Source organism: Triticum urartu, chromosome 6A (genome assembly GCF_056163025.1).
Source record: "Triticum urartu cultivar PI428250 chromosome 6A, HENAU_Tu73, whole genome shotgun sequence".
Taxonomy (NCBI): Eukaryota; Viridiplantae; Streptophyta; class Magnoliopsida; order Poales; family Poaceae; genus Triticum; species Triticum urartu.
In genome coordinates this window covers 374,377,429-374,405,350 of record NC_141878.1, presented here as the reverse complement: position 1 = coordinate 374,405,350, position 27,922 = coordinate 374,377,429, and positions in this window count along the sequence as shown.

The window sequence follows — 27,922 nt, the reverse complement described above, 5'->3', positions numbered from 1 at the left end:
CGGGGTCGGGCGACGAGGTCGCCGGCGTCGAGGTGCGGTGGCGGTGGCTCGCCGGCGCGGCCACCCGGCGACAGCGAGGCGCGGCACAGCGGCTCGGGCGGGGCCAGGCGCTGGGCGGACGCGCGAGTGCGGCGGTGGCGGCTCCAGGCCCGGGCGGGCCTGCCTCGGGCCCCACGGGCCGCGGTGGCGCGGGAGGAGAGAGAGTGGAGCGGCACGCTGAGGTGGCGGGCGCTGGTTGGTTCGGGCGGTGGAGGAGGTGACGTGGCGCAACGCCATTGGGCGGAGTGAGGTGGCCGGCGGACGCGTCCGGCGTGGACGGACATGTCCGGCGGCGCGAGGAAGGGGAAGGCTAGGGTTCATCCGTGAATTTCGGGAGGGGAGCACGTATTTATAGGTAGAGGGAGCTAGGAGAGTCCAAATGAGGTGCGGTTTTCGGCCACGCGATCGTGATCGAACGACTGAGATGATGGAGGAGGTTTAAGTGGGTTTTGGGCCACTTTGGAAGGGTGTTGGGCTGCAACACACACGAGGCCTTCTCGGTCCCTCGGTTAACCGTTGGAGTATCAAATGAAGTCCAAATGATACGAAACTTGACAGGCGGTCTACCGGTAGTAAACCAAGGCTGCAAGACAAGTCTCGGTCTAATCCGGAAATGTTTAACCCCCACACATGAAAGGAAGGTAAAAATGACCCCCGGAGGAGATAGGAGCGCTGGAATGCAGAACGGACAACGGAAAAAAAATGCTCGGATGCATGAGACGAACATGTATGCAAATGAAATGCACATGATGACATGATATGCAATGCATGACACGCAAGCAATGACAAGGCAAGAACAACAAATAACTAGAGGACACCTGGCACATCGGTCTCGGGGCGTTACAATTTATCACAAGCAAACACAACTGCTAATAATTCTTTTTCAGTAGTAGCATAATTTCTTTGAGCATTGTCTAGAGTTTTACTAGCATAATGAATACCATTCACTTTCTTATCAACTCTTTGTCCTAGAACAACACCAACAACATAATCACTAGCATCACACATAATTTCAAAAGGCAAGTTCCAATTAGGTGGTTGAACAATAGGTGCATATATTAACGCTTTCTTGAGTGTTTCAAAGGCTTCAAGACAATCATCATCAAAAACTAAAGGGATATCCTTTTGCAAGAGATAAGTAAGATGCCTAGAAATTTTAGAAATGTCTTTGATAAATCTCCTATAGAAACCAACATGACCAAGGAAACTACAAATACCTTTGATGTCCTTAGAACATGGCATTTTCTCAATTGCATCAACCTTAGCTTGGTCCACTTCAATACCTCTTTCAGAAATTTTATGACCCAAAACAATGCCTTCATTAACCATAAAGTGGCACTTCTCCCTATTCAAGACAAGATTTGTTTGTTCACATCTCTGCAAAACTCGATCAAGATTTCTTAAACAATCATCAAAAGACTTCCCATAAACAGAGAAGTCATCCATGAAAATCTCAACAATCTTTTCACAAAAGTCAGAGAATATATCCATCATGCATCTTTGAAAGGTAGCAGGTGCATTACGTAAACCAAAAGGCATACATCCCAAAAGGACAAGTAAAAGTGGCCTCTTCTTGATCAGGTTGAGATACATGTATTTGTGAAAAGCCAGAATATCCATCAAGGAAGCAAAAGCGTGCGTGCTTAGATAATATTTCAAGCATATGATCAATAAAAGGCAAAGGGTAATTATCTTTTCTAGTTGATTTATTTAATTTTCTAAAATCAATTACCATTCTATAGCCTATAACAATTCTTTGTGGAATAAGTTCATTCTTATCATTAGGAACAACAATAATACCTCCTTTCTTAGGGACACAATGAACATGACTTACCCATCTACTATCATCTATGGGATAGATTATACCTACTTCCAGGAGTTTTAGTATTTCCGTTCTTACCACTTCTTTCATCTTTGGGTTTAACCGACGTTGGTGATCAACAACTGGTTTAGCATCAGGTTCCATATTGATTTTGTGCTGACATAGAGTGGGACTAATGCCCTTTAAATCATCAAGAGTATATCCAATGACAGCTCGGTGCTTCCTTAGAACTTTCAATAGTCTTTCTTCTTCATGTTCTGAAAGGTTAGCACTAATATAACAGGATATATCTTCTTTTCATCAAGATAAGCATATTTCAAAGTGTCTGGAAATTGTTTTAATTCAAACACAGGATCACCTTTAGGTGGAGGAGGACCTCCAAGAGTTTCAATAGGCAAATTGTGTTTAAGCAGAGGACGTTGTTCAAAGAAAACTTTATCTATTTCATTTCTTTCATGCATATGTAAATCATTTTCATGGTCTAGCAAATATTGTTCTAAAGGATCAATAGGTGGTACAACAATAGAAGCAAGACCAATTAATTCATCCTTACTAGGCAATTCTTTTTCATGATGATTTCTACTAAACTTGGAAAAATTAAACTCATGAGACTCATCACCAAAGCTAACACCCACAGTTTGTTTCTTACAATCTATCTTAGCATTAACCGTGTTCAAGAAAGGTCTACCAAAGATAATGGGACAAAAGTCATCTTGTGGAGAACCAAGAACAAGAAAATCAATAGGGTATTTTATTTTTCCCACACAAGACATCAACATCTCTAACAATCACAATTGGTGATATAGTGTCTGTATTAGCAAGTTTAATAGTAACATCTATTTCTTCTATCTCAGCAGGTGCTGTGTCTTTTATAATCTCTTCATATAAAGTGTAAGGAATAGCACTCACACTAACACCCATGTCACATAAACCATGATAACAGTGATCTCCTATTCTAACTAAAATAACAGGCATGCCAACCATAGGTCTATGTTTATCTTTCTTATCAGGTTTGGCAATTCTAGCAGCTTCTGCACAGAAGTAAATAACATGCCCGTCCATATCTTCTTCCAAGAGATCTTTAACCATAGCAATGCTAGGTTCTACTTTAATTTGTTCATCAGGTTTAGGTGTTCTAATATAGCTTTTGTTAACCATAGTTGAAACTTTAGCATGTTCCTTTATCCTAACAGGAAAAGGTGGTTTCTCTATATAAGCAGAAGGGACAACTGGATCAACATTATAAAGTGTAGTTTCTTCTTTAACTGATACTAGTTTTTAAATTTCTTATTTAACAGGTGGGTGGTATTTAAACCACTTCTCCTTAGGGAGTTCAACATGAGTAGCAAATGATTCACAAAATGAGGCTACTATCTCAGAGTCAAGTCCATATTTATTGCTAAACTTTTGAAAAGCATCATTATCCATAAAAGATTTAACACAATCATATTTAATTTTAATACCTGACTCTTTACCTTCGTCAAGTTCCCAATCTTCAGAGTTGCATTTAATTCTTTACAAAAGATCCCACCGTAATTCAATAGTCTTCTTCATAAAAGAACTAGCACAAGAAGTATCAAGCATGGTTTGATCATTATAAGAAAGCCGAGCATAAAAATTCTGGATAATAATTTCTCTTGAGAGCTCATGATTGGGGCATGAATATAACATTGACTTAAGCCTCCCCAAGCTAGAGCATTACTTTCTCCTTCACGAGGCCAAAAATTATACATATAATTCCGATCACGATGAGCTAGATGCATAGGACAATTTTTTTGGTGGAACTCCAATTTCAAACGATTCCAATTCCATGATCCAATATCATTGCATAGCCGATAGCATGCCAATGGTTTTACCTTCAAAGATAAAAGGAAAACCTTTTTCATCACTTCATCCCTGGGTAAACCTGCAAGCTTAAACAATCCACAAATTTGTTCCACATATATCAAGTGCATATCAGGATGTTCTGTTCCATCTCCTGCATAAGGATTAGCTAGCAGTTGTTCTATCATACCCGAAGGAATTTCATATTCAATATTTTCAGTAGGTGTAGTAGGTTGAGGGGTAACTAATTGTGGTTCCATACGAGGTGAAAATACCCTGAATAAACCCCTCAAAGGATTGTTTACCATAGTAACAGGTGACAATAAATTTCAGCACACTATATAAATGTTTCCTTACCAAATTCCACTTACCAAAGGCGCTTCACTCCCCGGCAACGGCGCCAGAAAATAGCCTTGATAACCCAAAAGTATAGGGGATAAATTGTAGCTCTTTTAGATAAGTAAGAGTGTCGAACCCAACGAGGAGAAGAAGGAAATGACAGGTGGTTTTTCAATAAGGTATTGTCTGTAAGTGCTGAAATTGTAAGTAGCGAGTAGTTTGATAGCAAGGTAATTTGTAACAAGCAAGTAATGATAATAGTAACAAGTATGTAGCAAGGTAGCCCAATCCTTTTGAGGCAAATGACAGGCCAAAACGATCTCTTATAATAAGCAAAGCGTTCTTGAGGGTACACGGGAATTTCATCTAGTCACTTTCGTCATGTTGGTTCGATTTGTGTTTGTTACTTTGATAATTTGATATGTGGGTGGACTGGTGCTTAGGTGCTGTTCTTACTTTAACAGACCTCCTACTTATGATTAACCCTCGTGCGAGCATCCGCAACTACGAGAAAAGTATTAAGAATAAATTCTAACCATAGCATTAAACTTTTGGATCCAATCGGTGCCTTACGAAATAGCGCATAAATTGGGGTTTAAGCGTCTGTAACTCTCGTAACCCACCATCTAATTGCTACTCCATAATGCATTCCCTTAGGCCCAAATATGGTGAAGTGTCATGTATTCGACGTTCACATGACAGCATTAAGGGAATCACAACATACATGCTATCAAAATATCGAACACATATCAAATTCACATGATTACTTACAACATGATTTCTCCTGTGACCTCAAGAACAGAAGTAACTACTCACAAATGATAAACATGTTCATGATCAGAGGAGTTTTAAATAGCATAATGGATCTGAACATATAATCTTCCACCAAATAAACCATATAGTAATCAACTACAAGATGTAATCAACACTACTAGTTACCCACGAGCACCAATCTATAGTTCCGGTATCAAGATTGAATACAAGAGATGAACTAGGGTTTGAGATGAGATGGTGTTGTTGAAGATGTTGATAGAGATTGCCCTCCCCAAGATGGAAGAGTTGTTGGTGATGATGATGACGATGATTTCCCCCTCCGGGAGAGAAGTTCCCCCGATGGAATCGCTCCGCCGGAGGGCAAAAGTGCTCCTGCCCAAGTTTCGCCTCGAGACGGCGGCGCTCCATCCTGAAAGTCTTCTCCTTATTTTTTCTAGGTCAAAATGACTTATATACCAAAAGATTGGCACTGGAGGTAGGCCGAGGAGGCCACAACCCACCACGGCGCGCCTAGGGGGGCCTGGCGCGCCCAGGTGGGTTGTGCCCACCTGGTGGCCCCCTGTGGTGTTTATTGGCTCCAATATTTCTTAAATAACAAATAAAAAATCTCCGTGAAGTTTCAGCTTATTTGGAGTTGTGCAGAATAGGTGGCCTGACGTAGCTTTTCCAGGTCTAGATTTCCAGCTACCGGAATTCTCCCTCTTGGTGTGTTCCTTGCAAATTATGAGAGAAAAGGCATTAGAATTACTCCAAAAAGCATCATTATGGAAAAAAATTTATAAATAACAGTAAGAAAACATGATGCTAAATGGACGTATCAGAAGCCTTCTCTTTTCAGTTGCTGATTCTCCTGGAACAGTGTTGTAGTTCTCATGAGAGATATACCGAGCTAAAATTGTGAAAGGTTGCGTGCCACCTTTCCTTTTCTTCGGAGCATCTTCTTCTTACTCATCTGGATTTTGTTCAGATCCGTTTCTTTTGCTAGTGGATGGGCCTACCGTTGAGCCCTTGGCATTTGGAGCCTCTGACTCATCTGCTATGCCCATGAGTGCCTCTTCATCATCGGCCATGCTCAGTGCTCGAGCAGAATCTTCAATAGATTGCATATTCCTGTGAATGAGAATAGATTCAAGGGAAAGTGGGTACAGGGTTACAAATGCTCAAAACGAATATTTTTCCGAACAAACACATTTTGAGGAATAATTAGATGCAGACTTTGAGATATGTTTCGAATGAAAGAAATGTATAGGACTGATAACCCACAAGTATAGGGGATCGTAACAGTTTTTGAGGGTAGAGTATTCAACCCAAATTTATTGATTCGACACAAGGGGAGCCAAAGAATATTCTCAAGTATTAACAGTTGAGTTGTCAATTCAACCGCACTTGAAATACTTAATATCTGTAGCAAAGTATTTAGTAGTAAAGTAATATGGGAGCAGCGGTAACGGTGGCAAAAGTAATAGTATTGGTTTTGTAGTGATTGTAAAAGTGGCAACGGAAAAGTAACTAAGCAAAGATCAATATGTGAAAAGCTTATAGGCAATGGATCGGTGATGGATAATTATGTCGGATGTGATTCCTCATGCAACAGTTATAACATAGGGTGTCACAGAACTAGCCCCAGTTCATCAATGTAATGTAGGCATGCATTCTAAATATAGTCATACGTGCTTATGGATAAGAACTTGCATGACATCTTTTGTCCTACCCTCCCGTGGCAGCGGGGTCCTATTGGAAACTAAGGGATATTAAGGCCTCCTTTTAATAGAGTACCAGACCAAAGCATTAACACTTAGTGAATACATGAACTCCTCAAACTATGGTCATCACCGGGAGTGGTCCCGATTATTGTCACTTCGGGGTTACCGGATCATAACACATAGTAGGTGACTATTGACTTGCAAAATAGGATCAAGAACTCACATATATTCGTGAAAACATAATAGGTTTAGATCTGAAATCATGGCACTCGGGCCCTAGTGACAAGCATTAAGCATAGCAAAGTCATAGCAACATCAATCTTAGAACATAATAGATACTAGGGATCAAACCCTAACAAAAGTAACTCGATTACATGATAAATCTCATCCAACCCATCACCGTGCAGCAAGTCTATGATGAAATTACTTACGCACGGCGGTGAGCATCATGAAATTGCTGATGGAGGAAGGTTGATGATGACGATGGCGACAGATCCCTCTCTCTGGAGCGCCGAGCGGACTCCAGATCATCCCTCCCGAGAGAGATTAGGGCTTGGCGGTGGCTCCATATCATAAAACATGATGAATCCTTCTCCCTGATTTTTTCTCCCCGAACGTGAATGTATGTAGTTGGAGTTGACGTCGGTGGAGCCTCAGGGGGCCCATGAGGCAGGGGGCGCGCCCCAGGGGGGCCCTACACCCTCGTGGACAGGGTGTGGGCCCCCTGGTGTTGATTCTTTCGCCAGTATTTTTTATTTATTCCAAAACGTGTCTCCGTAAATTTCCAGGTCATTTCGAGAACTTTTATTTCTACATAAAAATAACACCACGGTAATTCTGCTGAAAACAACGTCAGTCCGGGTTAGTTCCATTCAAATCATGCAAGTTAGAGTCCAAAACAAGGTCAAAAGTGTTTGGAAAAGTATATATGATGGAGACGTATCAACTCCCCCAAGCTTAAGCCTTTGCTTGTCCTCAAGCAATTTAGTTGACAAACTGAAAGTGTTAAAGTAAAACTTTTACAAACTCTGTTTAATCTTGTTGTTGCAAATATGTAAAGCCATCATTCAAGTTTTCAGCAAAGATTATAAACTAACCATATTCACAATAACATTTAGGTCTCATGTTTACTCATATCAATGGAATAATCGACTAGCGAGCAATAATAATAAATCTCGGATGAAAACACTTTCTCAAAACAATCATAATATGATATAACAAGATGGTATCTCGCTAGCCCTTTCTGAGACCGTAAAACATAAATGCAGAGAACCTCTGGAGATCAAGGACTGACTAAATATTGTAATTCATGGTAAAAGAGATCCAGTCATAGTCATACTCAATGTAAATTAATAAGAGGATGATGACTCAACATAAAAGTAAATAGATAGGCCCTTCTCAGAGGGAAGCAGGGACTTGCAGAGGTGCCAGAGCTCGAGTTTTAAAATAGAGATGAATACTAGTTTGAGTGGTATACATTCATTGTCAACATAACAACCAAGAGATCTCGATATCTTCCATGCTACACATATTATGGGTGGTTCCCAAACAGAATGGTAATGTTTATACTCCCCCACCACCAACAAACATCAATCCATGGCTTGTCTGAAATAACGGGTGCCTCCAACTGACAACAATCCCGGGAGAGTTTTGTTTGAAATTATTTTAATTTAAGCATGGGACTGGGCATCCCGGTTACCAGCCATGTCGGGGGTTTGGTGCGACATATGCCAATGGATGGCTTATCATGGTGGGGGCGAGTAGAACATCGCCGGTGCCTGGAAACGGGATGAGGCGAAGACATGCACGCCGGCGAATCTTACCCAGCTTCAGGGCTCTCCGGGGAGATAACACCCCTACTGCTGCTCTGCGGGGTCTCCGCATGATCACTATGGCCAAGTGTTTACACGGCTGCTCCTTGAGCTGTTTCTTAGAGGTAGGAGAGGGCAAGGCTAGCTCTCTCCTTCTATCTGGTATGGTCTAGAGCTACTGGGTTCCAACCCCTTGCATGGGTGCCCTGGGGGTTTATATAGGCCTACCCCCCAGGGGTACAATGGTAATTCGACTGGGCGCGGGCCCAGCCGTCAGTGCCTCCGACCTTCGACTTCTCCGCCGACTGCTAGGGCCCGCCGACTGGTGGGCCCCGCCGACGGGTCTGGTACGGAGCCGACAGCCGCGTCCGCCGCGGGCGGGTCTTGCCGGCTGCTAATTACTGTAGCCGTGCTTCTGATGACGCAGGCTTGGTCATGGGGTCGTGGCAACAGCCCTGCCGCCTGGCGGGCGATCACTGTGGCCACTCCCTATCTCATCTTGAGTAATGGCGCGTGGGCCCCGGGGGAGGGCTCGGCCGACTCCCCCGGGCCGACTCCCGACGGGTCCGACTGGCGGTTCTCCCGCTGTCTCCCGAGGTCTCGCTGACTGGTGGGCCCCACTACTTCCAGGCCGTACAGACAAGCTGTCGTGGGCACAGGACTCGGTACTGTGGTGCTGATGTCAGGGCCGGCCGGGCAACAGTGCCACGCCGCACGGAGATCTTCCCGAGTACGACATGCTATGGCCATGCCTGCCCTTGGTAAGGGGCGGGGAGTGGGCTTCACTGTAGCCACGCCCCTGCCCCGTCCCCTTCGATGAGGTCATGATTTGATGGAGTCGCCGGCCGACTCCCCAAAGCCGGCTTCTCTGGAGGTCGTCCCTGGGACTCGGCCGTGAGCGGGCAGTCGGCCGCCCTGCCGTCGACTCCTTAGGAGGCGGCTCTTCGCCCCGGAGTCTTGAGGGGCGCAGCCTGCCCCGATGTCTTGAAAGGTTATGGGACTCGGGTTGGCCTACCATGGACCATTACTCCGATAGTAGTCCCCGAAGCTGGTGAGGCGCCGCGGACAATCGGCCGAGAAGCCTCAGCAGTTTGTCTTTCCGGGTGCTCAACACATGGTCTTTGATTGACTTCTGCCGGGCCATCTAGAAGGAGTCGGACTTGCCCAACTTGGACTTACTCAATTCCGACTTGCTCAGTAGTTCGAACGTCGCGGCGGGATTTCAAGTGGCGTGCTAGCTAAGCCTCCAGGCCGCCGCCCGTTCTTGGCCTGTCACGCGAGGGCACGTGGCCAGGCCATCCTGCCAGCCTACGCGCGCGACGGGACAGGTCCATAGGCGGGGCCCGCCACTACCGCGCCTCGGTGCCCGAGCGGATCCGCTGCGGCCCCAGTGGACGGTTGGGATTCCTGTGGAGTTACTGCACGCAGTAACTTTACGGGGATCGTGGGGGTCGTGGGGTTGTGGGCGCAGTAAATCCCCACGTCCGCCCCCTCGGCTTCGCAGCCCATGGGGCTATAAGTAGGGGGAAGAGGGGGGCACGCGCGCCCCTCCTTCCCACTACCCCTCGTTCTCTTCTTCCTCGCCGCTCCTCGCTCTCCTCCTTCCTCTTCTCTTCTTTGCTCCGCCGCACGCCCAAGCTCCGATGAACACCACGGTGACAGCTCGCGATGAGTTATTCCTCCGCTGCCGCGCCTCCCCCAGTGCGCTCCGGCACCTGGGACGGTTCCGAAGTCCATGAAGACCACATTGAGTTCCTCCGCCGGACCCGTCGGCTTCCCGGCGAGGATCGCGTGCAGGTGCGTCTTGCGCCGGAGGGGGAGATTTCCCCCGCCCCGCAGGAGGGCGAGCGGGTCATCTTCCGCTCGCACTGCCTCCGCGGGCTGGGGCTGCCGACGAGCAGCTTTTTCCGGTCTTTCATGGAGTTCTACGGACTCCAGCCGCACCACCTCACCCCCCACACCGTGGTGCTACTGTCCGCCTTCGTGGCCTTGTGCGAAGGCTTCCTCGGAGTCCTCCCCACCCTCGAGCTCTTGGGGGAGTTCTTCTTCTCCAAGCTCGGCACCCAGGCCGCGGGCGTGCCGGCTCAATGTGGTGCCTTCATCGCCGTGCGAAGGTTAGGAGCTGACAACCCCTTCCCCTCCATCTCGCTGATAAAGTCGGTGAAGATATGGCAGAGGTCCTACTTCTACGTCAGGAACGTCGCCACGAGGGGTGACTGGGTTAATCTGCCAGCTTTCGAAGCCGGCCCGCCGCCTGGCAGACTGCCCAACTGGTCGTACCGAGCCAGGTCGCTGACGCCTGCGGGAGCCGGCGCCATCACACGACTCCGAGTGCTGACGCAGTCGGAGGGTCTGACTGGTCCGGACCTGCTGGCCACCTTCGTGTCGCGCCGAGTTCTTCCGCTCCAAGGCCGCCCTCACATGATATGCCAGATGAGCGGGCGCCGCGACCCGAGTCGGATGTGCACCAAGGACATGCCTCATGAAGAGGTGTCCCTCATGGTGAACTACCTTTCGGACAGCAGGCTCTCAGAGGACTGGCGATTCGGCAAGGTGCCGTACTCCCGCGCGACTCCCCGCCCGTGGTGAGTTGCCTTTCTTTTCTTTCTTTAGATTGTCTTCTTCTTGCCGAGTTTTGTTTTGACCAGTCGGCTTTGGTTAGAATCCCCTTCTTCACCCACCAGCCGGCTGCTCGGGGCCGGCCTGTGAGTTCGTCGCCGACCAGGCGGAGAGCGACGTCGACGACCCCGATCTGGGGGCGGCGGCTCTGGAAGACGACGCCGAGGGAGGAGGAGGGACAGCAGGCGACTTTAGGCCCTCGGCTACCTTCGCTGACTGGCCTGAAGACAACGCCGAGGGAGAAGTCGCCCCTCGCCATTGGCCAGGAGCCAGCCAGCCTGGCGCGGGCTCTTCTGCCGCGCCGGGCGCTCCAGGCGGCGGGAAGAAGCGCAGGGCCGCGCCGACTTTGTTCGGCAGTCGGCCGAAGAAGCCCAAGGGCTTGGCTGCGGTGACCCGGCGGGACGAGGCAGCCGCGAAGGCCATCCGCTTGAAGAAGCCGCCGATGGTCTCCGCGTAAGTATTCTGTCTTCAAAGTTTTATTCTTTCTTCATGATTTGTCTGAGTCTCTACTTGCCCCTCTTTCTTCAGGGCTCCCCTCTCTCTTGAGCGAGTTGCCGCTGCCTCTGTCATGGGGTCAGCGGAGACGTCCGCCACCACTCGGCAGATTGACCCCGCTGCTGACCTCCGGGAGGCGACGAAGCGGAATGCGTAGGAGAGGCGCAACAAAGAAGAGGCCCTCCGCCTGGAGAAGGCGGAGGCCGACAGGGCGGAGGCCTCCGCTAAGAAAAAACTAGCGGAGGCCGAAGCTGCCGCCGCGGCGAAGCAGCAGGCTGAGGAAGCCGCACGCCGCCAGTCGGCTTTGCTCGTTACCCCGCTGAACTCTACGCCGCCGCCTCCGGAGTTCACGGGGCAGACTAGAGAAGCCGGCGGGGAGAACCTCGTCGAGGAGAGGGAAGGCGGCGACCCCTCTACTCCGGACGCGAACGTTCCGCCGCCGCCTTCGCCGCCGTCTGAAGGCGCGCAAGGCGAGCAGCCAGCGGACCCTCTGGTGCCGCCGACCGAAGACGAGGCCGTGGCGAGGCTACTCCTCCAGGTCGGCTCGCCAACAAGCCGTCGTCTGGAGAAGGCAACTTCGGCACCCCGCCCCTCTGGAAGCCGGCACCGCCAGCTCGGCGGCCCCAGACGCCGAAGCGACGAGCGCCGCACTTGTTGGGTGGGTGCAAGGAGGCGGCACGGGGCCGTTGAACCGGGTGCTCCTGGACGTCCAGGCGAAGCTCTGTGCTCAAGGCGATGCTCTCCAGAGTTGCACCAAGGCGTCCCTAGCGTCGCCGGGCAGCCGTCCGGGTATGTTTTTTTCTTTTAGTCTTTGTTTTCTTGTTCCTCTCTGTGGGGGCGCGCCAGCGCACCCACTGGGTGTAGTCCCCGAGTTTCGGGCCGGCTTCTGAGCAGGCGGCCCGAAACTTCCAATTGATGAACTTCTGGGTACTAACTTTGTCTGAAATGCTTGTCGCAGGATTACCACAACCTCCGCGTCACTGCCTTCAACCGTAACGTTGAAGAGCTGGGCAAGCGGACCGCCGACTTGGCGGAGAGCCGGAGTAAGTCCCTCTTTTTCTTCTCTGTGGGGGCGCGCTGGCGCACCCGCGGGCTGTAGTCCCCGAGATTCGGGCCGACTGCTGAGCAGTCAGGCCAGATCTCCCTGGCGACCTACTTTTATTGATGACTGTTGTCTTTCTTCCTTTCCTTCAGGAGCCAACGCTGCTCTTCAACAGTAGCTGAGCGAAGCCAAATCTGCCCTGCTCGCCAAAGGGGAGGAGTGCAGCAAGCTCACCATAGAGCGCGATCTGCTGGCCACTCAGTTGGCAGAGCAGAAGGAGCTGCTTGCGAAGTCGCAGAGGGAGGCGGAGGAGACGGAAACCGCCCGCTTGGCCGAGTTCGCGAGCGAGCGCTCCTCCTGGTCTGACAAGGAGGCGCTGCTGTCCTCCGGCTTCCACGAGATTGAAGACATCGTTGATGGTGAGTCTCTTTATTTTCTTTCTTCGAGCTGCCGACTTAGATCATGCCGACGCCTGGTTTTTGACTTGCTTCTTTGTTTCTTCGTGTCTTTGCAGACTTCTTCCCTGGGCAGTCGCAGGCCGCTATCCAAGGCATCGAGGCCGACCGTGAAAGTCGAAGGGTGGATGGCGCAGAGATCGCCGCCGATGCCCCCCGAACTCTTGACGAGCACATCTTGAGCATCGAGGCTCGCCTCCGGCAGGCTCACCGGATGCTGCGCCGGCTTCAGCGCGTCGGTGCCCAGGCGATTTCCGCCCTTTGGCCGGATATGCAGGCTCCGCACACCCCCAGCCTGACGGCCAACTGGCTGGAGGTCGCGGCTGGTCGTCTTGAGGCCTAGAAGGGCTCTTCGGCCCGGGCTGGAGCGCACCGGGCCTTGGAGTTCGTCAAGGCGTGGTACCCGGGGCTGGATCTGGACCGGTTGGCCATGCTTCGGTCGGAGGCCCAACCGGAGCTGGCGGTTGCGGAAGATGCCCTCGTCAAACATGCTGCGGCGATCGCCGAGTACACCGGCACCAGCATCTTCGTCCCCGAGCGGTCTGAAGACAGCGAGGAGGTACCGCCGGAGTGGTTTGGGATGAACCCAGACTACGGCGAAGACTCGGCGGAGGTGATTGGCCCCAGTGTCGAGGAGGAGGACGAGGCGGAGGATGGGGGCGAGGCGGAGGCACCAGAAGACGGAGCAGACGGCCAGCCTCAGCCCGACTGCACCTCCAGCAACGAGCCGCGTGCGACCGACCCGACTGCTGCCGGAGGCGATCAAGCCGAGACTAGCCAGCCGGCCGCCCTGACGCCTGACGCTGGCGCCTCCTCCGACCCTCCGACTCCGTCTGCTGCCTCCTGAGCTGCCGCTGTATCTTTTATTTTATCTGCTTCAGTAGTCTTTGAAGAACTTGTTAATTCGCACAATTCCACCCGTGGGGTGTATTTTGGACCTCTACTCGACAATTCGGCCAAGGGCCTATGTTATGTAAATATATATATCTATCTTTTCTTGCTCATTGTTCTTTTGGCTGTTTTCCTTTGCCGCTTTCTCTTAGTTGCCTGCCTCGCCAATCGGACAGCCGCTCTGCGGACTGTCGCTGGATCAAGTGCCAGGCTACTTTGGGAAAGCAAGTACTTAGCCGTTTTCAAGATTGTTTGAGCAAGTTGGATAGAAGACGGCAATCCGACTATCCGAGAGTCGGTTTGTGAGAAAGGCTGGAAGCCGTCTTGAGCTATGTTTTATGCTTTGAGTCCTTAGCCATTTTTCATGCGAATGCCCATTCTACCTTACTGCTGCCCACCGTATAGTCGCTCTATGAGCTGCGGCTTCTGACAGGAGACGGCTTAGGCGTTTACACACTACTTGTCCGACTGCAGGAAGCATTTCATAGTGCAAGGCGGCAAGTCCCCGGGCCGACTTGTCGAGCCTGGTGCCAAGCGGCATGACAAAGAGTAACATACTTGTAGGCATAATTTTTATCATACAGATAAAAGAGGGCAGTCCCCGAGCTCGTCTCGGGGGGCCCGAAGTCTTGATACTTAAATACAGAAGGTAGTGTGGTACATACTGCATCAACTGTAAAATCTTCGGAGGAGATTTGCATTCCATGGCCACTCTGTCTCCTTGCCAGAGTCGTCCCTCTTGCGTGCTCGGGGCTTCTGAGTGTCGATCAGGTAGTAGGAATCGTTGCCCAGTACTTTGCTGATGATGAAAGGGCCTTCCCAAGGCGCCGACAGCTTGTGCTGGCCGGCTGTTCGCTGGATCAGCCGTAGCACAAGGTCGCCTTCTTGGAAAGATCTTGGCCTGACCTTCCTGTTGTGGTATCGGCGCAGGCTCTGCTGGTAGATGCTGGACCAGCTGAGTGCCAACAGCCGGCCCTCTTCCAGCAGATCGATGCCGTCTTGTCGTGCTTCTTCTGCTTCCTCCTTGGTGTACATGGTGACTCGTGACGAGTCGAACTCTATGTCCGTTGGGATGACGGCTTCAGCACCGTAGACGAGGAAGAAGGGCGTGAAGCCGGTTGACTTGTTTGGAGTCGTGCGCAGACTCTAGAGGACGGCTGGCAGCTCGTCGAGCCAGCAGCCAGCCGAGCGCTCCAGAGGCTCGATCAACCGAGGCTTGATGCCGGACAGGATGAGGCCGTTTGCTTGCTCCACTTGGCCGTTTGACCGCGGGTGGGCGACGAACGCTAGGTCCAGTCGGATGCCCTGTGTTGTGCAGAAACGGGCCAAGGCACCTTTGGCATAATTTGTGCCGTTGTCGGTGATGATGCTGTGTGGTATGCCGTACCGAATTGTGATATCGGTGATGAAGGTCACGGCAGTTGGACCGTTCAGTTTCTTAATTGGCTTCGCTTCCACCCACTTGGTGAACTTGTCCACTGCGACAAGTAGGTGAGTTAGACCACCTCGTGTTGTCTTGAATGGTCCCACCATGTCTAGACCCCAAACTGCGAAAGGCCAGGCAATGGGGATGGTCTTGAGCACAGAAGCCGGCTGGTGCGGCTTGGAGCTGAACTTCTGACACCCTTTGCATTTTTGTACCAACTCCTTGGCCTCTTCCAAGGCAGTTGGCTAGAAGAAACCGTGTCGAAAGGCTTTGGCGACGAGTGCTCTTGAAGCCGCATGGTGGCCGCACTCGCCTTGATGGATGTCTTTGAGAATGGCTTGGCTTGCTCTGGCTCTACGCAGCGTTGGTAGACACCAGTGACGCTGCGCCTAACCAGCTCTCTGTTGACTATGGTATAGGCTGCCGCCCGGCGTTGTACTTGCCGAGCTGAGGTCTCATCAGTTGGTAGCTCTTTGTTCACCAGGAATTTGAGGATGGGCTGGGCCCATGAGGGTGCTGCTATTTCTTCGACTACCAGAACTGCGACTTGGACGAGGGCGGCTGGGCTGGGAGGCGGTGGGTTGGAGTCAACAGCCGCTTGCTGGGTTGATGAAGTCCCCAGGCCGACTGGCGCGGTCCTTGGGCCGAGTTCTGGAATCTTCGAGTCCGCCACCGCAGTCCCCGGGCCAGGCTCGACTGTGGCGGCTTTTGAGTCATCCGCCAAAGTTCCCGTTCCGACTGCCGGAGCTCTGGAGTCGGATCCACCGTCTTCGGGAGGAGCTGACACAAAAATGGAGTCTGATTCTGGTGAAGGCTTGACAGACGGCTTGAGGAGGCGTCGAAGGGCGACGCCAGAGGGTATTGCTTGGCGGGTAGAGCCGATTCGTGCCAAGGCGTCTGCTTGGTCGTTGTCGTTTCTTGGCACATGGAGGTCTCGCACCCTTCGAAATACCCATTGAGTTGCTGCACAAGGAAACGGTAGCTCACCATGTTTGTGTCTTTCGCATCCCAGTCGCCAGATGACTGCTGGACCACTAAGTCCGAGTCGCCATAACACAAGATCCGGCGGATGCCAAGTTCTTTGGCAAGCCGGAGCCCGTGAATGAGCGCCTCATACTCGGCAACGTTTTTGGAGGCGGAAAAGTGGATTTGCAGTGCATATTTGAGCTTGTCGCCTTTGGGAGAGGTGAGGACGACGCCGTCTCCCAAGCCGGTGCGCATCTTGGAGCCGTCGAAGTGCATCCGCCAATGGGTGGAATCAGGTGCTGGAGGCAGGTACTGGGTCTCGGCCCAGTCGACGAGGAAGTCGGCCAGTGCTTGTGATTTGATAGCGGTGCGGGGCTGGTAGTAGATGGTGTAAGGAGCCAGCTCTATGGCCCACTTGGCCACTCGACCAGAGGCATCTCGGCTACCGATGATCTCGGCAAGTGGGGCCGTGCAGACCACCGTGATTGGATGCTCTTGAAAGTAAGGCTTCAATTTCTTGGCAGCAAAGTGTACGCCATAGCGCATCTTCTGGTAGTGGGGGTAGTTCTGCTTGGAGGTCGACAGTACCTCGCTCAGGTAATATACTAGTCTCTGGACAGGTAGCGCCTTGCCTTCCTCCTTGCGCTCCACTACAATGACTATGCTGACTACCCGGCTGGTGGCAGCGATGTACAGGAGCATAAGTTCCTTGGGAGTCGGAGCCGCCAGGACTGGTGGAGTAGTCAGCATCTTCTTCAACTGGAGAAAAGCTTCATCCGCCTTATGGTTCCACTCGAAAAAAGTGGTCTTCTTCATGAGTTGGTATAAGGGGAGGGCTTTTTCGCCCAGCCGACTGATGAATCGGCTGATGGATGCTAAGCAGCCGGTGAACTTCTGCACATCCAGCAGTTGGCTGGGTACCTCCATTCTCTCAATGGCCTTGATTTTTACGGGGTTGCATTCTATGCCGCGTTCAGAGACCAGGAAACCCAGCAGCTGGCCGGCTGGTACTCCGAAGACACACTTCTCGGGGTTGAGCTTGATTTGGAACCGGCGCAGGTTCTCAAAGGTCTCCTTGAGGTCTTCCAGCAGTGTTCCATGCTTTTCCGTCTTCACCACCATGTCATCCACGTAGACGTGGGCGTTCCTGCCGAGCTGCTTGAGGAGACACTTCTGCATGCAACGCTGAAAGGTGGCGCCGGCATTCCTCAAGCCGAACGTCATGGTGAGGTAGCAGAATGCTCCAAACAACATGATGAAGGCGGTCTTCAATCTGTCAGCCGGGTTCAGCTTGATCTGGTGATATCTTGAGTACGCATCCAAGAAACTCAACAACCCGCATCTGCCTGTGGAGTCTATCACCTAATCGATTCTTGGTAGAGCAAATGGGTCCTTGGGGCAGGCCTTGTTGAGGCTCGTGTAGTCAATACACATTCGCCACTGCTTGTTCTTCTTTAGTACCAGGACCGGATTTGCCAGCCACTCCAGAAAGAAAACTTCCATAATGAAGCCGGCTGCTAGGAGTCGGGCTATCTCTTCTTCGACAACTCTTCTCTTCTCTTCTGATAAGCGGCCCAGGGGCTGCCTGACCGGCTTTGCATCAGATCGGACGTGTAACTTGTGCTCGACAAAATCCGTCGGTACACCTGGCATGTCTTTGGGGGCCATGCGAAGATGTCCCGATTCTCACGGAGGAAATCGATGAGCTCACCTTCCTATTTGCTGTCGAGGTTCGCACCTATGACAGCGTACCTCTCCGGGTGCTCCGGATCCAAGGGTATCTTCTTTGTCTCTTTGGCCGGCTTGAACGAACCTTCGGCTTCCGACTCCTTCGGGTCGGGCGATATCTCCGGCTGCTTGCCGGCCATCGCCACAACTCGTTCAAGGAGTCGCTTCTCAGCTGCGATCACCAGGGACTCGGCCAGCCGACTGCTCTCGGCCGCGCAAGCGGATGACTTCCGGTAGTCGCCGGTCCTAGTCAGAATTCCCCTGGAACTGGGCATCTTCATCTTGAGGTAGGCGTAGTGGGGGACCGCCATGAACTTGGCCAAGGCGGGTCGGCCAAGTAGAGCATGGTATGGGCTCTCAAGGTCCACCACCTGAAACCAAACAGACTCTCTTTGGAAGTGATCTTTGTCCCCAAAGAGGACGTCAATCAGGATCTTGCCGATTGGTGAGCAGGAAAGCCCAGGAACAATGCTGTGGAACACAGTCCGGCTGTTCTGAAGCTGTCTTTGCTTGATTCCTAACTTCTCCATGGTATCCTTGTACAAGATATTGATGCTACTGCCCCCGTCTATCAGGACTCGCGAGAAACGCGCGGCCCGTTTGTCCGTAGCAAAGGTGGCCTCCAGGACCAAGGCGTAGGAGCCCGGATTCGGCATCACTTCTGGGTGGTCCTCCGTGCTCCAGCTGATGGGCTTCTCAGACCAGTGCATGAACTCTGGCGTCTCTGAGGCCACTGCGTTCACCTCTTGTCGCTGCAGCCGCCTGCTGCGTTGATCATCAGCCATACTGGTGAACACCACGTAGGCTCCGTGTTCTTCAGGGTATTCGTCTTGTACTGCGCCGGCTGGCCTGACTGCCGGCTGCTGGGGCGGAGGCGAAGGCGGCTGCCCAGCAGGCGGGGTGGCAGGAGGCCGTCTCCCTTGGTGATCCTGGTGAGCCAGTGGCACTTCCGGGTGGTGTGATTCGAAGGCTTCACGCCACTGTGGAACTTGCAAGGTCCATCCAAGGTCTGCTCATAGGAGAAGGCCGGCAACCAGTTCGGCTTGCCGCCTTTCTGTCGCTTGGGCGGAGGCTGCTCTTCTGGCTGCTGGGATTCAACGGTCGCGACCTACCGGCTGCCGGAAGCCGGCTGCGGGGCCTTGCGCTTGTTGTCGCCCTACTGTTGTCGCCGGCCGGCGTCTGCCGCCAGAATTCTTGGAGCTTGAGGAGCCACTTTGCCAGTCGTGCTGATTTGAATTTCTGCCTTCATGGAGGAGTCGGCCGTGGCGTACTTGTCCGCTATGATCAGCAGCTCGTCGAGGGTTTCTGGCTCGTCGCAGAGGAGCTTGTGCTTGAGGAGGGTGCCTTCTCCGCACCCGGCTGTGAAGTACTCGATGGCCCGCACCTCGTGCACGCCCTCGCAGGAGTTTCGGAGCTCAGCCCAATGCGTGAGGTAGTCGCGAGTCGACTCGTCAGGACCTTGCACGCACAAGGAGAGCCGACAAGGCTTGGGAGGATGCTTGTACGTGCTGGTGAAGTTGCGGACGAACGCTTCGGTGAAGTCGACCCAGCTGTTGATGCTGCGGGGCTTTAGGCTGTTCAGCCATGTCCGGGCCGTGCCCTGGAGCATGAGCGGAACGTACTTTATGGCGACACGCTTGTTGCCGTTTGCTATGCTGACAGCCGTGGAATAGTCGACTAGCCAGTCTTCCGGCTTCACGGAGCCGGTATACTTGGGCGTGTCTCTTGGGAGCGTGAACCCTCTGGGAAAGGGCTCGTCCCGAATGCGGGGCCCGAAACAAGGCGGACCCAGATCGTCTTCCTCTTCCAGCGCCAGGGACCGGTGAAGTCGGTCGATCCGGCGGCGGGCGTCATTCTCCCCAACTCCCTCTCGCGGCCAAGGCGGTCACCGAGAGTCGGATGGTCAACAGGCGGCGGGGAGACTCGCCTCTCCTTGCGGGGAGGGGGAGGCGGACAGTCGTCCCGTCGTTCTACTGCTCTCTGGCGGCCATCTCGGTCGCGCTCTATGGTAATGCGAGTCCGACTGTGGCTGACAGCCGGCTCCTTATCCTTTCTTCCTCAGGCGCCGCCAGTCGGCGTCCGATACGTCGCGCCTTGATCTCGGTGTGGGTCGTCGTTTGGCCGCTGCGGCGCCTCCGTGCGGCAGCCGGCCTCGTTCTGCGCGGCGGCCGCGTCGAGGAGCCGCTGGACTCGCTCCATCATGAGGCGGCGTTCTTCGCCCTCGAAATTGTCCAGCTCATCCACCGCTGCCTGGGCGGCTCGGATGTTCTCCGCTGGTGTAGCGTACACGGGGCGGCTAGCCCCAAACAGGCTGGTGATGGCTACGCTGCGCTGCTGGACCGCGCCAAGGCGGCTGGGCCCCGCCGGGGCCGGTGAGCCGCCAACGGCGCGATCCATCTCCCGCTGGTAAGCTTCTGACAAGCGTCTCATGCTGGCCAGCTTCTTTGCGCCTTCAACGAGCTGAAGGCGGCGTGCTTCTAACGTCTCTGCGTCAGCATCTTCCGGAATGGGCGCAGTTAGGTCTTGCAGCGCCGCGCCGAGTGAGTCGGGCGCTCCTCCGCCAGGGAACTCGTCATGACTGATGACTAGCACCTCGGTGATGGTGCTTCCATCGCTCTCCGTGTGGGGGAGAGGTTCGTCGTAGACCACCATGTTGGTGGGGAACGCGTCGATCGACGCGGTGTCGGAGTCGACCAGCATCGGGTCGGTGGAGCCTACGGACTCCAAGTCTACGGCCGGCTCGCCGGAAACGTGGAGTTGATCGAGGAGACCCGCGAGGAGGTTCTCGGGGCCGCCCGCGCCTACGTCGAATGCAGGTTCGTCGGAGAGGCGGACCTCGCCGACAAGTTCGGCCAAGGAGCTAGCTGCGCAGGCGATCTCAACGCCGTGCAGCGCGTCGATGCAAACTTCACCTGGCATGCCTGGTTGGCTACGCTCGCCAGGGAGGAAAATGGTTCCCGTCCAGAACAGATCTCTGGATGGCGGTGCACCATGCCCCACGGTGGGCGCCAAATGTCGGGGGTTTGGTGCGACATATGCCAACGGATGGATTATCATGGTGGGGGCGAGTAGAACGTCGCCGGTGCCTGGAAACGGGATGAGGCGAAGACATGCACGCCGGCGAATCTTACCCAGCTTCAGGGCTCTCCGGGGAGATAACACCCCTACTGCTGCTCTGCGGGGTCTCCGCATGATCACTATGGCCAAGTGTTTACACGGCTGCTCCTTGAGCTGTTTCTTAGAGGTAGGAGAGGGCAAGGCTAGCTCTCTCCTTCTATCTGGTATGGTCTAGAGCTACTGGGTTCCAACCCCTTGCATGGGTGCCCTGGGGGGTTTATATAGGCCTACCCCCCAGGGGTACAATGGTAATTCGACTGGGCGCGGGCCCAGCCGTCAGTGCCTCCGACCTCCGACTTCTCCGCCGACTGCTGGGGCCCGCCGACTGGTGGGCCCCGCCGACGGGTCTGGTACGGAGCCGACAGGCCGCGTTCGCCGCGGGCGGGTCTTGCCGGCTGCTGATTACTGTAGCCGTGCTTCTGATGACGCAGGCTTGGTCATGGGGTCGTGGCAACAACCCTGCCGCCTGGCGGGCAATCACTGTGGCCACTCCCCATCTCATCTTGATTAATGGCGCGTGGGCCTCGGGGGAGGGCTCGACCGACTCCCCCGGGCCAACTCCCGACGGGTCCGACTGGCGGTTCTCCCGCCGTCTCCCGAGGTTTCGCTGACTGGTGGGCCCCGCTGCTTCTAGGCCGTACAGACAAGCCGTCGTGGGCACATGACTCGGTACTGTGGTGCTGATGTCAGGGCCGGCTGGGCAACAGTGCCACGCCGCCTGGAGATCTTCCCGAGTACGGCGTGCTGTGGCCATGCCTGCCCTTGGTAAGGGGCGGGGAGTGGACTTCACTGTAGCCACGTGAAAGTGCAACTATCCCTAGGTGGTTTTGGTAATTCATAACAACATATAGCTCATTGAGCTAATGCTATTCCAAGATGACTATTTCAGGAAAGCTCAATGATTGGCATGGCATGGATGTGAAAGTGGAACCCTCAAAATGCTAAGGACAAAGGATTGGCTCAAGCTCAAAAGCTCAAGACTCTTCATTTTATATTTTAGTGATCCAAGATCACATTGAGTCTTTAGGAAAAGCCAATACTATCAAGGAGGGATGAGGTGTTGCTTAATGAGCCTCTTGCTTCATGTGCTTAGTGATATGCTCCAAAACCCTCAACTACTTTCCCATATCCACATATGACCTAAACCCTAAGCCAAACTCGGTCCTACCGATTCTTTCTATCCGGCGCCACCGAGTTTCACTTGTCATAAGCCACTGCCAAACCCTAGCAATTCAGTTCTACCGATAGGGATCTCAGTCTCACCGAGATGGGATTGCAAACTCTCTGTTTCCCTTTCGTAACTTTTCGGTCTCACCGAAAGAGCGAATCGGTCCCACCGAGATTGAAGTGTAAACTCTCCGTTTCCTTTTTGTAACTTTTCGGTCTCACCGAAAGAGCAAATCGGTCCCACCGAGTTTACCTGACCAACTCTCTGGTTAGCTTATTACCAAACTCGGTCTCACCGAGTTTGTGTAATCGTTCTCATCGAGATTACGTTATGCCCAAACCCTAACCATATCGGTCCTACCGAATTGCATGTCAGTCCCACCAAAAATCTCTAATGGTCACTAGGTTTACCTTTTCGGTCTGACCGAGTTTGTTGATTCGGTCGCACCGAGATTGGAAAACTGTGTGTAACGGTTGGATTTTGTGTGGAGGCTATATATACCCCTCCACCTCCTCTTCATTCGTGGAGAGAGCCATCAGAACACATACACAATTCCAACTCATATGTTCTGAGAGAGAACCACCTACTCATGTGTTGAGACCAAGATATTCCATTCCTACCATATGAATCTTGATCTCTAGCCTTCCCCAAGTTGCTTTCCACTCAAATCTTCTTTCCACAAAATCCAAATCCTATGAGAGAGAGTTGAGTGTTGGGGAGACTATCATTTGAAGCACAAGAGCAAGGAGTTCATCATCAACACACCATTTGTTACTTCTTGGAGAGTGGTGTCTCCTAGATTGGCTAGGTGTCACTTGGGAGCCTCCGACAAGATTGTGGAGTTGAACCAAGGAGTTTGTAAGGGCAAGGAGATCGCCTACTTCATGAAGATCTACCGCTAGTGAGGCAAGTCCTTCGTGGGCGATGGCCATGGTGGGATAGACAAGGTTGCTACTTTGTGGACCCTTCGTGGGTGGAGCCCTCCGTGGACTCGCGCGACCGTTACCCTTCGTGGGTTGAAGTCTCCATCAACGTGGATGTAGGATAGCACCACCTATCCGAACCACGGGAAAAACATCCGTGTCTCCAATTGCGTTTGAATTCTCCAAACCCTTCCCTTTACATTCTTGCAAGTTGCATGCTTTACTTTCCGCTGCCAATATACTCTTTGCATGCTTGCTTGAATTGTGTGATGATTGCTTGACTTGTCCTACAATAGCTAAAATCTGCCAAGAACTAAAATTGGGAAAAGGTTAAGTTTTTATTTGGTCAAGTAGTCTAATCACCCCCCCTCTAGACATACTTTCGATCCTACAAGTGGTATTAGAGCTTTGGTCTCCATTTGCTTTGATCTCCATAGCTTTTGGTGGTCATAGCCTTGGTTTCACAACCTAGGAGAGTATGGCGTCTAGCGAGGGATATTATCACCGTAGAGGTCCTTACTTTGATGGTACTAATTTTGCTAGTTGGAAGCATAAAATGAAAATGCATATTCTTGGACATAACCCCGCCGTTTGGGCTATTATGTGTGTTGGTTTGCAAGGTGACTTCTTTGATGGGAAAGAACCAAACCGTGAAGCTACCGCGGATGAGTTGAAGATGCTGCAATACAATGCTCAAGCTTGTGATATTCTCTTCAACGGATTGTGCCCCGAAGAATTCAACAAAATCAGCCGTCTTGAGAATGCAAAGGAAATTTGGGACACTTTGATTGATATGCACGAAGGTACCGACTCCGTCAAGGAATCCAAGTTGGATGTGCTTCAAAGTCAACTTGACAAGTTCAAAATGAAGGATGGTGAAGGTGTCGCTGAAATGTACTCTAGGCTTTCTCTCATCACAAATGAGATTGCCGGCTTAGGAAGTGAAGAGATGACCGATAGATTCATCATCAAGAAGATTCTAAGAGCCTTGGATGGAAAATATGATACCGTGTGCACATTGATCCAAATGATGCCCAATTACAAAGATCTCAAGCCAACGGAGGTGATTGGAAGAATTGTTGCTCATGAGATGTCACTTAAGGATAAAGAGGAACTTCACAACAAATCAAGTAGTGCCTAGAAAGCCTCATGTGAAGCCCCTACATCATCAAGTGAGAAACAAAACTTCAATGAAGAATTGAGCTTAATGGTGAAGAACTTCAACAAGTTCTACAAGAGTAGAAGCAAAGATAGAAGCTTCAAGTCAAGGTCCTACAATGATAAAAGATCTTCTAGTCGAGAGCGAAACTGCTACAGTTTTGGAAGACCCGGACACTATTCCAATGAGTGTACGGCTCCCTACAAGAGAAGAGAAGATTCTCCAAAAAGAAGAAGCAAAGAATCACCACCAAGAGAGAGAAGGAGTAGAGATGATCATTATGAACGAAGATACTCACGGAGAAGCAAGGATTCGGAAAGGAAGGAAAAATCATCAAGGAGCTACACAAAACGAAGACATCAAGCTCATGTTGGTGAATGGGTATCCGGCTCCGACTCCGACAGCCACTCCGAGAGAAGTTATCACTCCGACTCCGAAGATACTCAAGATGAAGGTGTTGCCGGTCTAGCACTTGTGTCAACCAACTCCTATGACATATTTGACTCACCAAATGAAGGAATTGTAAGATGCTTCATGGCCAAAGGTCCTAAGGTAACACACCCCGAGTATGTTGATTTCAATAGTGATGAAGATGACTTGTTAGGTGATGATTTGCTTGTTGACAACTCTAGTGATGAATACTATGATGAAACGTCAATTAATCATGCTAATCAAGATAAAACGAATGACAATGATAAGGAGAAGATTGAGGCTCTAACTAAAGAACTAAACACTCTTAAGTTAGCTCATGAAACTATCTTCGAATATCATCGAGAACTTTTAAGAGCTCATGAGAAATTACGCTTTGAAAAGCTCAATCTTGAGCAAGAGCATGAGTTCTTAAAAGCAATCAATGATGATCTCCGCAAGAAAAGTTCTTCTTACATTGCCAAGCGTTTACTCTTATCCACTTACATGCCTCAAGTCAAGTCTAGTAACAAGAACAAGAAAGATTCTTCCTCTAGCAGTAACAATGATCATGCTAAATCCAATATTGTTGCTTCTAGTAGTTCTCTTGATTCCACTAATGATTATCTTAGCCAAGTTACACTTAAGCAAGAAAATAGCTTATTGAAGGGAATTATAGAGAAAGGAGTGTACAAAAGCCTTGCCGGGAGTAAGCAATTCGAGGAAATTGTGCGCAAGCAAGGAATGCACCGGAGAAATCAAGGTGTTGGTTTTGAATGGAAGTTCAATGCCAATGGAGTTGAGTGGGAAGAAGATCAATACCCCAAGACAAAGTTTGTTCCTCAACAAGAGAAGTATGATACTTCTTTCAAGGGGACACAAGCTCAAGATGATCTTCCACCACAAGACTACAAGCAAAAAGGCAAGGACAAGCTTCAAGAGGAAATTGATGCATTTGAAGAAGCTCCTAAGACCTTAGTCAAGTGGATTCCCAAGACTACTTCAAGTTCCACTTCATCAAGTACGACTACAACTCCAAGGATTCCCATCAAGATGGTGTGGATCCAAAAGAAGAAGAACTAGAGAGTTCTTGAGGGTGACTCCGCCAACATACTTCACTCTTATCATTTTGGCAAGAACAAGTGCAATCAACTTCCACATCTTGCACTAGTTCAAGGAGTCACAAACCCTCTTGTTGGTAAGACAAGGGACAAGGTAACCTAAAAGTTTTCATGGACATCATCTTGTGTGTGCATCACTCTATGTCTATGGATATCCTTGTTTGTTCCTTGTGGGACTAACCCATGTAGGTATTGAAAGTGCAATTCACTCAAATGGATAGCTCCAAGTGATCTACATCAACATTGAGCATCCACATCTTCAACATCTACATGAAGTCATCATCGACAAAACCCGAGGTTAGTTCATCCCTCTAAGGGGGGATATCACATCTAGGGGGAGCTTTACTCTAAGACTTGAGCTAAAGCAACTCTAAAGATGTGAACACAACAATGCTTTATGTAAAAGTGGTAACCCCACTTGAGATTAAATGATGAGTATGACCTATTATCAAGTGTTCTCACTTGACTCCTAAGTCAATATACTCATATATAGATGACCTTGTCATCGCAAATTGCTTGATAGATGCTAGAATTGGTTGTGCATGCCTTGTCACATATTTCATTTGCCATCTTATTGTGTGAGAATGCTGGTTGCATATTTTACTCATTCGAGGACATCCACTTGTTGTTTTGATTGTTTGGTTTTATTTCCTTTTGCCAAGTGGATGGACAAGAATGCCTAAGAACCTCCTCTAGCTATCTATGCTTTTCTCGTCTCAAACACTATTCATGCTACATCACAAATTTGATCAAGTCAGATTCGAACCACTCTGTGTGAGGAGCGCTCGGAGTCCCCGATTCGTCATAGACTTAAACTTCCAAAACCTCTTTATGATTCTTGGTCTGACCGATACCCTACTTTCGGTCCTACCGAGATCATTAAGTTGATCTAGGTTTTTGATCTCGGTGCAACCGATTTGAACCATTCGGTCACACCGAGTTGCAACAACTGTATACAGTTTTGCATCTCAGTGCCACCGAGTTGTTCCACTCGGTCACACCGACAGGGTCGGGCTATATATAGTCACGGGCAAAAATTTGGAAATTTCTCCGAACCCCTTCGCCAGTGCGATAGCCTGCTCTGCCAACTTGGTCTCCGGATCGTCTCCTCGCCGCCAGCCGCCTCCAGTCGCTGGTCTCCGTCGCCGTCAACGGAAATTCAACCCCGCCGTTGCCGCCGTAGCGAGTCTCCGCCGAACTAGGGTATGGACTCGATCTTTGTGCTATTCCCCAATCCGATTCTTAGCACATTGTGATCATCATGATTCTTGCCATGTTTGTTAAACTTCTATCCAGTCAATGAACTCGTAGATTAGGTTTAATTCGAAAATTTTTAGGGTTAGGTTTCTGCCGATACCATCTCGGACCCACCGAGTTGAAAAACTCGGTCCCACCGATTTGGCTTATGCCATTGCACAAGTGAGACTCGGTCTGACCAAGAATTACTTATCGGTGTGACCGATTTTGGAACTCTGTGAAACCCTAGCAGTCTGGATGCCACCGAACCGTGACTCCGTCTGACCGAGTTCACTAGTTTAGGTGCCAAAACTGCTTCGGTATCACCGAGTTTAGAAATCGGTAGATCCGAGATGCTTTTAGTGGGAAACTAAAACTAAGTTTTTGAATTATTCTTTTGCAAAAATCTCTGCATTTTGTGATGCTTATCCACTCTATCTCATCTATAACCTATTCACAGGGTCAGCAGTCAGAGTTTGCATCATGTCAGACCAAAGTGATAGCCAGAACTTGTCAGAGCAGCAAGTGCAGATGAGTGAGGGCACTAGTCCCTCAAGTTCCTCAGATGATGGCAGCAGGAGCACCCCTAGCAATCTGCCTAAAGCTGCCACAAGACAGAGAAAGAAGAGAACCTCAGACTCAGAAGATGAGGATTATGTGGCAGAACAGGAAGCAACTTCCAAGAGAGTTGAGCCAGCACAGGGCATAAAACCAGGGATGAAGATCAAAAGGCCAGTAGGCAGGCAGCCTATGTCAAAGGCCAGAGCTTCAACTGAGAAGCCCACTCCCATTGAGCCAGTTGCTGCTGAAGGCAAGAAGAGGAAAGAAAGGGTGAAGAAAACTGTAGCCAGAGTGC